The sequence below is a fragment of the Mus caroli genome, unplaced genomic scaffold (genome assembly GCF_978045245.1).
Source record: "Mus caroli unplaced genomic scaffold, Mus_caroli_1 scaffold_3, whole genome shotgun sequence".
NCBI lineage: Eukaryota > Metazoa > Chordata > Mammalia > Rodentia > Muridae > Mus > Mus caroli.
In genome coordinates this window covers 30,638,149-30,644,148 of record NW_028227258.1, presented here as the reverse complement: position 1 = coordinate 30,644,148, position 6,000 = coordinate 30,638,149, and the positions used below count along the sequence as shown (strand labels likewise).

General features: G+C 44.1%; 1 long non-coding RNA gene across 1 annotated transcript in view; it reads right to left on the bottom strand.

Moving 5' to 3' along the window:
- Positions 1 to 562: 562 nt before the first annotated feature.
- Positions 563 to 6,000, bottom strand: part of LOC147005446 (uncharacterized) — a 40,938-nt gene continuing 35,500 nt past the window's right edge. The window contains exons 2-3 of the long non-coding RNA XR_015046665.1: positions 3,296 to 3,557; positions 563 to 1,547 (exon numbers count right to left, since the gene is read on the bottom strand). This is a non-coding gene — a long non-coding RNA (uncharacterized LOC147005446). The remainder of the gene's footprint in view (positions 1,548 to 3,295; positions 3,558 to 6,000) is intronic.

Genomic DNA, 6,000 nt, shown 5'->3' with positions numbered 1-6,000 from the left:
CCATCCTGAAGGGACTTGTGACCTGCAATGATTTTCAATATATTGTATTATTTTTCTCTAGCTCTTTTAAGGATGTTAGTTTTGCTTTAAAGTGTGTGTGTGTGTGTGTGTGTGTGAGAGAGAGAGAGAGAGAGAGAGAGAGAGAGAGAGAGAGAGAGAGAGAGAGAGAGAGGAGTTTGTGCACTTTGCATGCTGTGCTCTTATGGAGACCAGAAGAAGGGCACACTGGATTCCTAGACCTGGAGCTGCAGCAGTGGTCCACTGCCGCACGTGGGTGCTGGGAACCAAACTCAAGTCCTCTGGAAAAGCCACACACTCTCTTAACCTGCTGAGCCATCTCTTCGGCCCCTAGGGCATAGTTTTCTAACTTTATGCTTTTGCTGTCATTCTTCCCCTGTTACAATAGGAATCTCTCTATATAAATTTTGTTCACTGCGAGTGTAGAACTGCACTGGATGTATGGTAAGCACCAGCCCTCCTTCTGAGGGATGTGAGGAGAGCACCAACCAGTTAAGCAGACACTCAACTCTTACAATAAGCTGCAACCCATTTCATCCTTTATCTCTCCTGTTCTTACTTTTCCTAAACCTCCATCATGAGAGAGAATAGCTGCGCCTAGCTTACTGTGAAAGTACAGCTACAAAAATGATCACACGACAAAAGAATCCCAAAGTCTGTATCATTTGCCCCAATTACAATGCTAAGGATGCAGATTACTTTCATTCCCCCCCAACCCCATGGTAGATGGCCGCTCCAAGATGGAAGAGCGCCACCTGCTGTCTGCTGAGCCCATTGGCATGCCTCGCTAAAGCATTTTAATAGTTTATGAACTCTGATCTATTTCCCAAGTTATCATATGAAACTTTTCACCTAGCAATCTATTTTTTCCTCCCCTTCTCCATCTCCCATCTTTCTCTTTCTGGGAACGTCTTTATGTGTTAACTGAAGGCATTTATATTGTAGCATACAGTATCTTTCACACGAACTAAGCTATTCTACCTGTGTTTATTTTATATACAAAATAAATTTTGTAACATTAAAAATAAAAGTTTGACTGGTTACTATGTAACTGATGTAAATGTGCCACAGAGCAAGGGAATGATTCATGTGTGGAAATGTAGAAGATCTTATCTCTGGAAGCTTGAGGGAAGAGTTATTGTAGTAATTCTAGTTTTTCTGGTATGGTATACCCTTAAGATCATCACTAGCCACCACAAGCAAATGTGCTCTGATGCTTCCTTCAGATCTCACATCTTGACTTTTATAAGTAAAAATGTCTTGCTTTGTCTGTGTAACTGGTTATAGTAGACACGGCTCGTCACGGAGTGTCACCCATCTGACTCCAAATGTCAACGGTCCATCTAACAGGCACATACTAAGTTCCTGCCAGGTGTGAGGTTCTGTTCTAGATGACGGTGATTCAGAAGGATCCCCAACAGACATCTATTTCTTCTAGGAAGTTCTGTTCTGGTCTTTAGTTGTTCAGCCATTGCGCAAGTAGGTGAAGAGGAGAGACCATCCCTGCCTTCATGGAAACTGGTAAGCAACTGGAGAGAAATAAATAATAAACATGATAAACTATGTGGTACACTGTCCTGGCTGGTTCTGAGTATCAACTTGACACAAGCCAGAGTTATCACAGAGAAAGGAGCCTCCCTTGAGAAAAAAAAAAAAAAAAACCTCCATGAGATCTAGCTGTAAGGCATTTTCTCAATTAGTGGTCAAGTCTGAAAGGGCCCATAGTGAGTGGTGCCATCCCTGGGCTGGTAGTCTTGAGTTCTATAAGAAAGCAAGCTGAGCAAGCTGGGGGAAGCAAGCCAGTAAGTAACATCCCTCCATGGTCTCTGCATCAGCTCCTGCTTCCTGACCTACTTGAGTTCCAGTCCTGACTTCCTTTGGTGTTGAACAACAACATGGAAGGGTAAGCTGAATAAACCCTTTCCTCCACAATGTGTTTCTTGGCCATGATGTTTTGTGCAGGAATAGAAACCCTGACTAAGACATACACCAAACTGTATATCAACTATGCCCTTCCCACAAATTCATTTTCTGAGATCCGAACCCCCAGTGCCTCAGACAGTGACTTTATCTGGAAGTAATTTCACCGCAGATACACTCAGGAGACTGTCAGATCACAATGGAGTGTGGCTGGCCTGTAATCCGTTATAACTTAGCCTCTGTAGATGAGGGGAGCATGGACCCAGGAGGGCTGCATGTGAAGAGGGGGTCTAGGTCAGGGCAATACGCTGTTAAGGAGCACCACAGAGCACTAACAGAACTGTGGCTGTGACTCAGGGAGCACTGCCTAGCATGCATGAGGCTCAGTCCCCAGCCAAGTGTCAGGAGCTAGAGGAGAAGAATGGGCAGACTGTCCTTCCCAGCCTGCACAAAGAACCAACCTATGATCTTGATCTCATGGATCCAGCCTCCAGAACTTTAAGATACCTAGCTCTTGGTACTGGGCTGTAAGAAATAATAAAATAGAAATGAATCTATAGACAAAAAATATAGCAAGAAAGGGCACAGGAATGTGGAGCCTCCGATCTGGGGTGAGTGACACTGAAGGAGTGACCTCTTAAGAACATGGTGATTCTTTTCTTCTGGGTGGTAAAATGTTTCAGGGCATGATAGAGGTAGTGTGTCCATGACACTGTATTCTCTACCCATACACTTACAGATAACTATGGGATGTGTGAAGCTCATCTTGATTAAAAATAACAGAAGTGGAGGAAAACAGACGGAGAGAGTGGGAGCTTTAGCAAAGACTTAGAGACAGAAAGTCTACAAGGGCAGGCCATAAGGGCTGTTTTGTTGGTTTTCTTACAGCGGATGCTCAGGGAACACATTCAATGGACAGAGAGGAGAAAGGACTCTGCCCTTTCATCTGAACAGCGTGAGCATGAAAACTGGCTTACATCTTTTTTTAAAAAAAAATCTTTTCATTGTGGACTTTTTTTTTTTCGTTGAAAATGGACTTTTTGTGTATGATATATTGTAGTTATTGTCTCACTCCCCCAACTGCTCCCAGATCCACATCCCTCTCACCCTCCCCCTCTTCCTCCTCCCCCTTTCCCTCTCCCCCTCCCCCTCCCCCTCTCCCTCTCTCCTTCTTCCTCTCTCTCTTCCCCTCTTTCCCTTCCTCCCTGCCTCCTTCCCCCCCTCTCTCTTTCTCCCTCTCTCCCTCCCTCCCCCCTCATTAAAAAACATTGTGGACATTTTAAACACAAAATATTAATAATGAAATATTAATAATGAAGCACATATCCAGCTTTGATGGTTACCCGTATTTTCTCACCTTTTTAAGTTGTTTTTTTCTTAACACAATGACTTTCTCTGCTTTTCTATCTTTTTAAGATTTATTCATTTTTATATGCATTGATGCTTTGCCTGCACAGACTGGTGTATGTCTGTGTGAAGGTGGCAGGCAGATCCTCTGGAACTGGAATTACAGTCAGTTGTGAGCTGCTGCCATGTGGGTGCTGGTAATTGAACCAGGGTCCTCTGGAAGAGCAACCAGTGCTCTTAACCTCTGATCCATCTGTCTCCAGCCTGCCTTTCTTTAAAAAAAAAAAAAAAAAATCACTGTTTAAGAATTTCAGCCTGGTGGTGGTGGCACATGCCTTTAATCCCAGCACTCAAGTGGCAGAGACAGGCAGATATCTGTGAGTTCGAGGCTGGCCTGGTCTATAGAGTGTTTCAGAACAAGCCAGGAATGTACACAGAGAAATCCTGTCTCAAAAACAAACAAAGAAACAAACAACACGTAATTTTATATGTACATATAAGATATGTTGATCAAATATACCCCTCGCTTCCTCTCCTGCAGCTCCTCCCATGTGCTACCTGCCACTCTTTTCCCCCAACTTCTTGTACTTTTGTTTTTACCACTCTGGCTTGGGTTTTTTTAATCAGTCTAATTACCCTGGTCCTCCTCACACCTTTATTCTTAAGGGACAACACAGTGTACTGGAAAAACTCTCAGTTGCCAATAGCGCCTCTGATGGGGGTGGGGCTTTGTGAGCTCCTCCCCATCCATGCTGCGATATTGGCTGGCTTGGATCTTGTGCAGGTCTTGCGCATGCAGTTACAGCTGCTTGTGAGTTCATGTCTACAACAGCCCTGACCAATGGCCTTCTTCATGACATTTTCACATACTTATTATGGTTTATTGAAGACTAAGACAAAAGGAGCGTTGTGAGTTTGAGGCAGCCTGGAATAGAGTAAGATCCCATCTTAAAGAGAGACTAGGAAAGAGAGGGAAGGAGGGAATAAAGGAAGGCACATGGACAGAGGGACAGAGGAAAGGTAGGTGCAAGGAGGGATGCAGAGTAAGGAGGGGATATTTTTAAACCCAAACCAACATTCATCAATCAAGAAGCTCAGATGTCCTGAGCTAGAGAAAGGGACAACTGGTCGACTTCCCACTCACCCTTGAATATTCTAAATCAGGGCTGGAAAAGTGATTAGCCTTCACTAAAAGAAAGGGAAGAAGAAAAATAAAATAACAACTGAACAGGAAAAAAAAGAAGAAAAGATTAAAAGAGAAGAAATTAAAAGAAAAAAGGGATAGCAGAAAAGGGAGGAGAAAAATGGAAGAGAGTATGGAAAAAGAGGGATGAAAATGGAGAGATGATCTTATTTCATCTCCCTTCACTTCAATACCAGTGATTCTTGCCCTGGTCTTTAAAAATAATTCCCAAATGTCCTACCATTTTATTCCAAAGTGCCTTGTCATGTGTCTTAAAGGAGTAACCCTTTGAATTGGTTTTCCAGAATGATTCTGGCAACACAATTGATAGAGGAGGGGGAGGACCAAAGGCAGGGGGAGGACGTCTGCTAATTCAGTAATATCCCATGGGAAAGACAGTGGTGGAGGAGATGAGAGTGACTGGGCTGCCGTAACTTGGATATGAGAGGACAGAGAAAGATACAAACAAGGGTAAAGTGGGCGCTGTGGCACATGTCTTTAATCTCCGTACTCCAGAAGCAAGGCCAGGTGGCTCTCTGTAAGTCTCAGGCCAGCCTGGTCTACATAGGAAGTTCCAAGACAGCCAAAGCTAAGTAGAGAGACTCTGTCTCAAATAACAAAGATAGGATGAGTCAAAGTTTGTGGCTGAGAATCTGGGAATTACCTTTAGCAGAGAGGAGAAAGAACGTGGGCCATCAGGTTTAGCAGGCAGAAAAAGAGGGACAAAAGCTACATTTAGAACCTTCTTTCTTCTGTACTAGGGACTATGCCTTCAGACCTTAGCTAAATGCTCTACCACTGAGCTACACACATCACAAGCCTCTTTTTATTTCCAATTTGAGTCAGGGTCTCACTAAAGTGTCAAGGCTGATCTTAAGTCACTCTGCAGTTTAGTCAGGCTTTGAACTTCCCTGCCTCAGCCTTCCCAGTAGCTAGAATTACAGGACCATTGCAGAAAACTAGCCTTGGAGCAAGTTGAGTTTGACAAAAGGAGAAAGAAGAGAAGGAGGAAGAGAAGGAAGAGGGGGGGAGGGGAGAGGAGGGGGAGGGGAGAGGAGGGGGAGGATGAGAAGGAGGAAGAGGAGGAGGAAAGGCAGCTAAGTGGCTGTCCAGTGAGCCACAAAAACCTTCCTGTAATTGAGTTTACAGCACGGTGATTTCAAGCACACCCCACCTCAACCATCTTCTTTACATGGGTTCAAAGGCTTGAACTTGGGTCCTTGTGCTATGCAAGGCAAGCATGCTATAGCAACTGAGTCAACATCCAAGTCCCTCTTAGGCTATGCAATTACTTGTACATTTTCAGAATGCTGGTCTGCTAGTTATTCTCCTAGGGATAGAATCTCAGAACAAAATAGAAAAGGCTCTGAAATAGGGGGACCTAGCTACTCAGAGTGACAACACCAATGGACATTTCTACACTGCTTGCTGCTGCTTCTAAAGCACGACTCTGAAAGACCTCTGTTGTGTTCTCTCTCGTCTTTCCACATGCCATTGAGGAGCTTGGCAGATGGAGAGTGGTAGACTAACTC